Consider the following 11,128-nt stretch of genomic DNA (forward strand, 5'->3'; position numbering starts at 1 on the left):
AGAAACAAAGGACCCTGGATCATTGCGCCAAGTTCCTTATTTTGAATGGGTTTCCAGTTAGATGGTGCCGTGTTTTAAACCACAGGCTTGGTGAGGTTGATTTCACAGCTCTGTGGGTTGGGTGCCAAGTTGGGAGCCTGGACAGTTTCCAGATCAATGAAAAGGTGTGTGTGTGTGTGTGTGTGTGTGTGTGTGCGCGCATGTTTCAGGCACAGAATGCACAAATAAAGAACAGTTATAGGGGAGGTTCAGGCTAGGAGGATACAATTTTAGATCCCCTTCAAAAATGATTTTAATTTCTTTCTTCTGCGGCTGTACTTTTCCTCCTGACTCCCCCCTCCCCTTTCTTTGTTAATGAAATTCCTATCTAAGAGTTGAGAGATTCCCCATGAGAGCTCAAATAAAAAGCCAGTGTGTGAGCTAGCCTGTGGGAAGAAGCGCTCCAAACGGGCGAGAGTGTTCCGTGGTTTGTGTGATTGTCAGTGGAAGCGTTTCTGAGGGTGAGGGTATGTGCGTGGGTGTGGGGACCCAGTTAGACGATGTTTATCTGTTTTTTATAGTTAGATATGGCAGTTAATAGTCAATTACAGCATTGCTAAACACATGAGCTGAGTATGATTTTGAGAGGATGAAGGGAGGGAGACAGGCTTTGGTGAGATCATTTATGGGAGTATCTGTGAGTATTTGCTGGTACGTTGCACAGACGGGTAAGTGCCACCCAGATTTACACAGCCTACATTCTTTACTTCGCTGGACAAGAAAAAGCCCCCTTGATTCTCTCAGGAACAGAAGCCATATGGGAAAGAAGAGCAGCAATCATTAAGAATATTTCTTTCTCTCTTGGAAAAGGGGGCAATGGTTATAAAACATGTGTGGGAGAATAGTAGAGACAGGGGGGCTGGCCTATCCCAACCCTGGTTACCAGAAGAATTCTTTTGTTGCCTAATTCATTGCCTAACTTTTGACTGTTCTATGGCCAAATCTGGATTCTCGCCTCCCAGATTTCTTGAATGCAGGGTCTATGTCTTGTTTATCATTTAACACCCACAGAGCCTGGCACGAATTATCAGGACAGTGACAATGACGATGGTGATGCTGATGTCTGGGTTTATGCTCAGGACTGATTTGAATCAATATTTAGGAAGTTGCTTCAGAATGTTTTCAACTATCCTTATTTGTTTCTTTACCATCAGTCTTCCGGAAGGTGATTCCCATGACCGCGGTGACCTCGCCAGCCTTGCCCACTCTTGTAACCCCAACACCCCATACAGTGTCTGGCATCTAGTAAGTGCTCAACAGATAGGTGCTGTTTGCTTAGTTTCTAAATTCCTTTGAAGGCTGTGTAACCCAATAGACAGAAGTTTTGGAATCAGCGGTCCCATCTTGGTTCACGCATGTTTCTTTCATTCCTGCATAACGCGTTGGCTTCAGGCAATTCCTCTCCATCCGGTGTATCATGGAACTGAAACCGAAAGCAGCAGAAACCATTGGGCAACTTGACATCACTTAAGAACTCTGCAGGTGTGTGGTTTCAGGTTGCCCGTGGTGCAATGAGGTTACCAAGAACCCAGGCATCTTCTGTGTTCCATTTTGTAGTCTCCGGGGTGACAGCATTGCCTCATGTCGTGGCAGCAAGGTTGATGCAGTGGCTTGGTATGTCCCATCCCTAAATGAAAAAAATCAAAGACAGGTAGGAGGGAAAATGGGCTTTCTCCTTAGTGTCTCTTTCTGTTAGAAAAGTCTTTCCAGGGGCGCCTGGGTGGCTCAGTGGGTTAAGCCGCTGCCTTCGGCTCAGGTCATGATCCCAGGTCCTGGGTTCGAGCCCCACATCGGGCTTTCTGCTCAGCGGGGAGCCTGCTTCCTCCTCTCTCTCTGCCTGCCTCTCTGCCTACTTGTGATTTCTCTCTGTCAAATAAATAAATAAAATCTTAAAAAAAAAAAAAAAAGAAAAGTCTTTCCAGAAGCCATCGGCAGACTTCTGGTTATGTCTCCTTGCTGAGAACTGGGTCACGTGGCCACCACACTGGCAGAATCCATGATGGCCGGCCCAGGCCATGGCAATTCTGCTTCACTCAAGCAGCTCTCTCTGGCCATGGCACTTGTTTTCTTGTTTATTTGTTTTTAATGTTTTTAGCTTTAGTTATTTTATTACTATTTTTTATTACTATATTTTTAGTTAAAACTATTTCAACAGCCCACAAATAAGGGAAGTAGCTGGCTACAGTGATTTTTGTCTACAAGCTTAGATTATAAGTCTGTATCACCACTGATTTTCTGCGTATCCGAGGAATAACATAGAATCTAGCAGCCTCTTATCTTCTCTTATGTCAGATGGGATTGATGATGCTGTTAGTTCTCAGAATCATCAAGCCTACTGCTGCAACTAAGCATAAAAAGTTTGCCAAACAGTCTATCAGGGTTTAAGATTCATTTTCCTGCTCCTCCTCTTGTCTATTATATTTCAGAGGAGTCCCATAGTCCCACGTTTGCATCTGGGAGCTCCAGCTACTGCTTCAGATTTGTAAGCTGGAAACAGATGGCTGATACAGTAATTCTCACTTAGTTTTTATCTTCTCCCAGTGATGAACAAACTTCAAATTAACACACGAATAGGCAATTTTGTTTTCCTTTTCTTCGCTGTTCTAGACCTCTTCCTTGCGGTGGGCTTCAGGAACTCTTCTCTGCATTGTCACAGATCAAGAGAATTAGGATGAAGGATGTGGTGAAAAGAATGGTGTCTGGGAGATGTTCGGTGCTCGTAAGTGTGTGTTGCATGACTGGAAGAATGGTGGAAAGGAAAGAGTACGGACTGCTGAACCATGCAGGCTTGCATTCAAGTCCCAACCTCTACCACTTCCCATCTATGTGAGCCAAGGCAAGTTATACAACTTCTCTCAGACTCAGTTTCCCCATCTATAAAATAGGTTGGCCAGAAGGGCTAGAGATAATATACGTAAAGCACTTAGCATAATGCCTAGAACATAGTATATGTTCAAGAAATGGTAGTTGCCACTAACAGTTACAAAAAGAAACCCAATTTTCCTTAGTCGTTTTTGTGGAACCCACACATGATGGGCACAAAATAGTGAACTGAAAGCCCCAGGTGTCATAGCAAATGGGAGTGTTTGGAAGAGCTACATAGACTGGAGGGGCAAGATGGTGGAGAAGTAGGAGACCCTGTTTCAACTGGTCCCCTAAAGTGAGCTAATTATCTACCAGAACACTCTGAACACCCACGGAAGAGCTACATAGAAGTCGGTGATATCTGGACAGTGGGCAGCTATTCCTTTCCTGCTCAAAGCAGGTCACCAAAGTGCAGAGGGACACTTTATGTATGAGAAGTGTGCAATGGTGGCGGGAGAGAAAAAGCCATTTCCTGGGGAACAGAAAACTCCCAAAGACATTTAAGAAAATTTATCATGAGGGATATAAACCTCCCCAGGGCCAAAATCTGACTTGGACAGAAACAGATTAGGAAGAAGGGTGACCAGAGTATAGAAGCATACTTGCTGAAGTTTCTACCCCCAAGGTGTGAACTTGCAGAGCGACCAAGAACCTCATTCCCTCTGCAGATGGTGTGGAAGCGCTGAACCCCAGGGTGCCCTTCCCAAACCAGCATGGGAGGTAGCAGAGGATCAGCAGTGGCAGAGAAACTGGTTACAGAAAAGGATGTCAGCTAACCTGGGTTGGAGATGTTTCCCATGGCTGTCCCTGGTGAGGAGGGACTGAGAGTTATAACAGAACTGCACTCTGGCCTTTTGTGAACTGGTAGAGATTGGGTCATTCTTTCAGTGAACTGCCATATGTATTTCCAAGTGTGGATTCTGTCCTCTTACCTAATCCACCTCTGTCCTTGTGGATGAGTCCTGAGTCAGTGCATGATGAGGAGTCAGGATGCTGCAGCCCATGCCCCACCCCCACTGCCGAAGGTGCCTGGGGAAGGCTGTTCGAGCTGGTATGGTCCACGTGGCCTTTGCTCTTTGACTTAAAACTCATCGTCTCCTCTCATTCCATTTTGTTTCATCCAGAGTCTAATGAATGGGGAGGTCACAAAGCATTGTTTTCCCTAGAAACCCCATTCATGCTCTTGACTGGAGGAGGGGAAGGCCCTTGGTAATGGGGAGCATCAGCCTGTGGGAGAAGGAGAGAGGGGGAGCGGGTATCTGTCTTCACCCATGAATGCCTCCAAATGCGTCTTCTCCTCTCCCTCTGTGTGAGGGCTCCCTGCTGCCAGCAGGAGCTGCTGGGTGACATTCTCAAGAGGGGTGGAACCTCACCAAAGAGGCTGCCATTCCTTGAGTGACAGGAAGGTAATGCAGGTTGGGGCCACCTCAGCCTGATTGTCATCCCCTAATACACAGGGTGAGGAAAGAGAGTCCCCACACCCATGAAATTTCAGGGGTGGACCCTGTGCTTTTAGAAAGCAGCAGGTGGGGAGCTGGGGTGAAGAAAAACTAAATCCTTTGGTTGAAACTTGCCTGACTGGGTGTCAAACCCCAGCACAGTCCACGCTACCAATCACCACCTGGCATGACCTTTGTGGCCACTTCTCAGGGTGACTCACTGGATCCCCAAGGAGGAAAAGAAGAGCCGTACCCCCTCCTCCCAAGGGGTACGCCCACCAAGCTCCGTCTGTTTAAGATACTTGACTTCCCTGTGTGATTTTGAAACAGAAAGGAAGAAGAAAGGAAAAAAGGGAACTAACAAAAATATAAAGCTTGAAGGCAAACCAAAAAACAACAAAAAATGCATGTTTGAACTGTGGAGAAGGGGTTGAACATACTTTGGGCTCCTGAAGGGAGAGATAAGTTTTGATTAGCAGCTACAGACCTTTTCCTTCCTCCACCCTCTTCTCCACCTCAGCGGCTGCGGCAGGCTGGACTCAGCATGTGACTCCAGAACCTCCCATACCTTCTCCCTGCCTCAGTCCCCGTCTGCCTGTCTGAGTGAAGAGGGAGTTGAGTAGATGATCTCTCTGAGGTCCTTTCTGTTTTAATCTTCCGCACTCCAAGGGGAGAGAGTCGGGGGCTACTGGGTGGAGAGGAGGGACCCCTAGCAGCCATAGGGGAGAATGGCTCCCCTCACTTAGGGCTGAGAGAAATGAGAGGAAACATCAGTGGATGGGTACAATGTGAGCAACTGTTGTGACCCTGAAACCCTCCACTCACTACCATTGGTAAGGATCCACTCCCCAGGGCTCCCTAGTCCCCCTCCTCAACCACCTGGGCCTCCCTAAGCCTCCTGGGATCCAACAAATAGAGGTAAAACCTGGCTCTATGTGTGCGTGCGTGCGTGCGTTAGTGCGTGCGTGCGTGCGTTAGTGCGTGCGTGCGTGCGTACATAACAGAGGGAGCAACCAGGACCCAGCTCCAGCTACAATACTTCAGGCATGTGTTTGGTCAGTGCTGACTTTCCACTACAGTCCAGGGAAACATCTTAAAAGAGAAAACTGAGAGATGGGGGAGTTTAGCGGGCTGGGGCTGGGGGTGGGTGAAGAAGGGAGGGTGGGTGGAACTGTTTATACGTCATCCCTGAAAAAATGTCTAAAGCTCTTAATTTCTGCTTTTGGCAAAAATATGTTGATTTTCTTAACTAATTCAGCACAATTCTGCTCTGCACGTTTCAGCAAAAACCTCCCTCCTCCATGGCCTTCTCTGAGGTTTCTGTAATGAGGTCCTGGCAGGGCAGTGGGCGATGATTTAAGGTCTCTTGTAAAATGGCTTCTGTTGTGGTGAATTACATAAGTGGTGGTGTACACCCTTGCATCTGACTTCTACCTCTCTGGAGAGTCAGCTCCCAGACTAGTCTTTCCAGTGGGTTCTGAATAAACTGCAAATGGGCCTGGTGCCCTGAGTTGACTTCCCAAAGAGGACATTGAGGAGGGAGCAAAAGGCAAGCTGAGGGCAAAGCACACTCCCCTCCCAGGTGGAATATTTGTGACCTTGCTCAGGCACTCCTGGCTGCCCAAGGACAAAGAGGGGAAATGGTCAAAGGATAGAGATCATAGCCACTCAGGACATAAGCCTCCACCACTTTGCAACAGTCCTCATGATTTACAAGAAAAGGCAGTCTTACCAACAGCCAGACCTCTGGAAACCTACAGACTCAATTTCCTGAGGCCCTAACATCACCCGCCCCTCTGCAGGATAGAAAACCTTACGTGATCAGTCAGCCACTCTTTACAACCCCAGGCAGGTCTTTCTGCCCACAGGTCCTATCCCTGTGTTATAATGAAACTACCTTTTAGCACCGAAGACATCTGCAGAATTCCTTCTTGACTGTTAGTTCACATTTCACATCAACACCACTGACTTTGTCCCCTGACTCAAAGGGAAATAAATTGCATTTTTCATGGTGCTGCTGGTAGTTGTCCCATCTGTCCCAAGGCCAAATCTCAGGCTGAAGAGAATTTAGGGTGGTACCAGGATTCAGAGGGAAGATTCTGGAGAAAGTATGGACCTAGCTCAGACCTATGGTGACCAATGGCCCCGGTTTCCCCAGCACTGTCCTGGTTTAGCACTGGATATTCCATGTCTTAGGAAACACCCAGTCCTGGGCAAACTGGGAGGGTTGGTCAACCTGTCCTAGTTTTCTTACATTGTAGCCAGTAATTTAACCTCCTTTTTCTTTTCTTTTCAAGATTTATTTATTTATTTGAGCGGGGAGGGGCTGAGAGAGGGGGAGAAGGAGTCTTAAGCAGATTCCACATTGAGCATGGACCCCAATGTGGGGCTGGATCTCATGACCTTGAGATCATGACTGGAGCCAAAACCAGGGTCTGATGCTTAACTGACTGAGCCATCCAGGTGCTCCAGTAATTTAACCTCTTTGAACCTTAGTTTTCTCATATGTTAAATGAAGATAATGATCAGCACCTCATGTGATATTTGAGGAGTGGGGTTGATATCCACCCAAAGATTGTTTAGGGAGAAAAGAGAAGATTGGGTGGTAAAAGTAATGTCTTTGTGCCTCTGTTTCAAGGAGGAAATGTGTCCTCTCCCCCGTGTGTTTTGACCTTCCCAAGTGCAGGTGTGAGCACAACACTTGAGGATTCTGGAACAATCCAGAAAGCCTTGCGGCCCTGGCTAATGCAGAAGGCTGGATTAAGGTGTCTCCCAGCCGTGTGATTATCTGATTAAGTGTAAATGGCAGAGGCAGCTGCCCACTTGCAGAAGTCACTTTTAGCAGCTACCACTTAGGAGTCACAAATAAAGGATTACGAAGCCCTTTCTTTTCAGCTTCCTTGTTGCCCCTCAGCTATTGTGCGTGGAGATTCTTAACTACTAGCCATGTTCTGAGTAACTATTTCCCAGTAACTACTGTTTCAGGGCTGAAAAAGGAATAGAAGTTAATGTTTTCAAAAGACTCCCTTGCAAGGCCTTTTGCAACCCAAGGGTGAATTTCACAGATGTCTTAATCCCTGGCAGTAGATGCTGAGGGCTGTCTTGGAGACCAGAAGCAGCGAGCAAGAACTCTAACAACAAAAGGGAGGCGAGGGAATTATTTATTCAAATGTCCTGATAGAAGAAAGCTTTAATCAAAGAAAACAAGCTGCAGACTGATAGGGAGTATCTGGAACATGAAGGTGTCAAAAAATCCAGGCTCTTTCTGAACAGAAGGAAATGACTGGGGAAAATGGTCCTTCCTAGTATTGTCAGCACCAACAACATGAGGGGGCTTTTATTAGGAAGGTGCCGAGGGCTGGAGATGATTCAAAGCATGACCATCATTACCATCCCAGCCCTCCCACCCCACCACAAATGAAGTCAGAGACATTAGAATTACTGCCAGATCCTGATGGAAAATAGAAGGTTGCAGAAATTAGAAAATTCAACATGCAAGACTCTGGCACCAGTAATAACTAACGAGTCCAAGGCAGCTGATGGCACAATTTTGTGTAATCAGGACACATATGGGAGGAGAAAACAAAAGGACTCTCAAATCAGAAATTTACTGATTTACATAAACATTAGTGTGATTGGTGGTTTCAAATCCAATGGTGCCTCCTTCATATTTATATCCCAAATTAATGAGGGGGAGGATGCCAAGGACAGTGATATTTCCAGCTTTTGGTGGCACACAAAAGGGCCCACCAGACTCTGAGGAAACCTGCAAAGTAGATGCTTCTAGGTCACCAAATTATTTTTCTCCTGTGTTGCCCACCCCTTTCTAAAGAAAATTAAAGTCTGGAACAATTAATTGAAAAGTCAAGAGATTTGATTATCTGAGTAATGCATTAAGCCATGACCATTAACTAGTACTGCATGATAAATCACTCCAAAGCTGTGGTTAAACTAATCACAATCATTTTATTACCTTTTTCAATTTCTGAGGTCAGGAATGCAGGGAGGGCTCAGTGGTGAGGTTCTGGTCTGGGACCCCACATATGGTTGTAGTCAGACAGTGGCTGGAACTAGAATGGCAGAGAAGCTAGAGAAGCTGCAGTCTTAATGGGTGTCTCCCTCAGGTAGTCTCATGGCCTGTCCATGCAGTCTCTCCACGGCTGGTTGAGCTTCCTCACAATATGGAGGTCAAGTGCTGCCGTGTAAGTAATTCAGCTTCCGAGACAGCAGCATCAACTTTTATGACATGGCCTTCGAGGTCATCTGGCATCACTTCTACGACATTCTCACATGGTTACAAGTGGGTCATAAGGCCACCTAACTCAAGGGGAATTAGTGGAGAATTCTTAATTCTTACTGGAGAAATGACAAGGTCCCAGAAGAGTGATGTGGGGTAGGAGATATTATGGCCATCTTTGGAAAATACAATATGCCATAGATAGGATAATTGATTATCATAAAGTTTAAAATAAATTTTTGTATTTTAAGAAAATAATGTTGAGGCATCTGGTTGGCTCAGTCATTAAGTGTCTGCCTTTGGCTCAGATCATGATCCCAGGGTCCTGCTCATCACATTGGGCTCCCTGCTGAGCAGGAAGCCTGCTTCTCCCTCTCCTACACCCCCTGCTTGTATTCCCTCTCTTGCTGTGTCTCTCTCTGTCAAATAAATTAATAAAATCTTTTTTAAAAAAAGAAAATAATGTTAACCCAATTGATCTCTAAATTAGTGAAATATGTACTGAAGAACCTTGTGTTAACTTCCTTCAACCCTTTCTTCTCCATGTTACCTCTGATTCTTCTGGGTCAAAGACGTGGATGTAATGTGCTGTATTCGTTTGCTGGGACCATCATAATAAAGTACCACAAACTGGGGGGCTTATGCAACAGAAATGTATTGTCTCTCAGTTCTGGAAGCTAGAAGTCTGAGATAACGGTGCCAGCAGAATTGATTCTTCCTGAGAGTCAGAAGAGAACAATTGGTCCACGCTTCTCCCTTTGCTTCTGGAAGTTTGCTGGGACTCTCTGTTGTCCCTTGTCTTGTGGAAACATCCCTCCCATCTCTGCCTTCATCTTCACATGGCATTCCCCCTGATACAAGTGTCTCTGTCCAAATTTCCCCTTTTTATAAGGACACTAGTTTATTGGACTAGGGGCCCACAGTACTCCAGTGTGACCTCATCTTTATTATATCTGCAATGATTTTATTTCCAAATAAGTTTACATGCTGAGCTCCTGGGGTTGGACTTCAACATGTGAATTTGAGCGGGGGGTGTCATTCAACCCACATGTCTCACATTTTCTAAAGGTGGGAGCTTCTTTTGATATGATTTTTAAGAGTACAAATGGGAGAGTAGAACACAATTGCAAGTAACATTTTCAAATTTTATATCTTCTTTCCATGGTCCTTACCATTCTCTCCTATCTCCTAAACCCCTTCAAATTTTAGTAAAGGTTTTCATTAAAGCTATCGATGCCAGTATTTTAGGACTAAAAGTGTTTTTTATTAAAATGTCATTAGATAAACAAATAAGTAATTTCAAATGTCATTATCAGCTATTGGTTATGGAACCTCATTTCCTCTCAAATTCTCTAAAATCTTAATGCCACTAGTTATAGAACTTCAAATTGTGTAAGATTTTTCAAGACTTAATCCTCCTTGGAACATGGGCCTCATATCTACGCAGCAACTTCGTTCATTTAAAAGAACAATTTATTGACTTGGGGAATGTGAGATTGTTCTCTCCTAATCTTGTGCAGACACTTAAAAATGTATTTCCTTTGGATGTTTAAAGCAAGAAGAAAGAAAGACAGGCACCTCTTGCTGCCTCATTAGGGAAGCCACAAGTCTTTGGTTTTCCTGACCTAGCACTTATCTTGTATTTGATGTTTTCAAAATATCATCCAATCCTTAAATAGCCAGTTCCCACTGTATCTTTGTGAGATGTGAGGATTCGTGCCATTTTTAGTAAAGGGATTTGAAGCAAAAGGCACCAAGGTGACCTGTGCAAGGCGGTATAACAAATCAGGACTAGACCCAAGTGTCTGCCATTTCATGAGCTAAAGCTTTGTTTTGTGCAAACCAAAGAACAGATTCTCACAACCCCATCCCTTTCCCCTCTTCCCAGAAGCCAGATGCCCACTTTCCCTTTTGCTCTGCAGTCACTGGAGGAGCAGCCGATGAGGCAGGGTCTAGCAGGTACCCACTGAGAGCAGGCCTGTTCTTCGTGTTTCTAAAACACCCCTGGAGGCACCTGGATGACTCAGTAGGTTAAAACCTCTGTCTTCAGCTCAGGTCATGATCCCAGCGTCCTGGGATCGAGCCCCGCATCGGACTCTCTGATCAGCAGGGAGCCTGCTTCCCTTCCTCTCTCTCTACCTGCCTATCTGCCTACTTGTGATCTCCATCTGTCAAATAAATAAATAAAATCTTAAAATAAAATAAAACATGCCTGGAGAAATCTCAGAAATCAGAAGGGGAACCTTTGGGATATGAAGCCCCAGTCAGCTGGTGGGCATCCCAGTGCAATCTCATTTTACCCACTGAGTGATGAGATCTGGGAAAATCAGCACACTTATCAATCCTACAAATGGTATGGAAGGTGTTTTTTCTCGTCTTAGAAAACTGCAATCTTCTTGATCAGAGACGCTACTTGAAACAACCCTTCTGAAATTCTTTGGTCTAGTCTTAAGCCAACAAACAATGACAGCAAACTTTATGATCGTTCCTAAGTTCTAGGAAGGTGCTGCCAGACAGAATCCCAGACATCTTATGTGGCTGCCTCCCC

This window comes from Lutra lutra, chromosome 2 (genome assembly GCF_902655055.1).
Source record: "Lutra lutra chromosome 2, mLutLut1.2, whole genome shotgun sequence".
Lineage (NCBI taxonomy): Eukaryota > Metazoa > Chordata > Mammalia > Carnivora > Mustelidae > Lutra > Lutra lutra.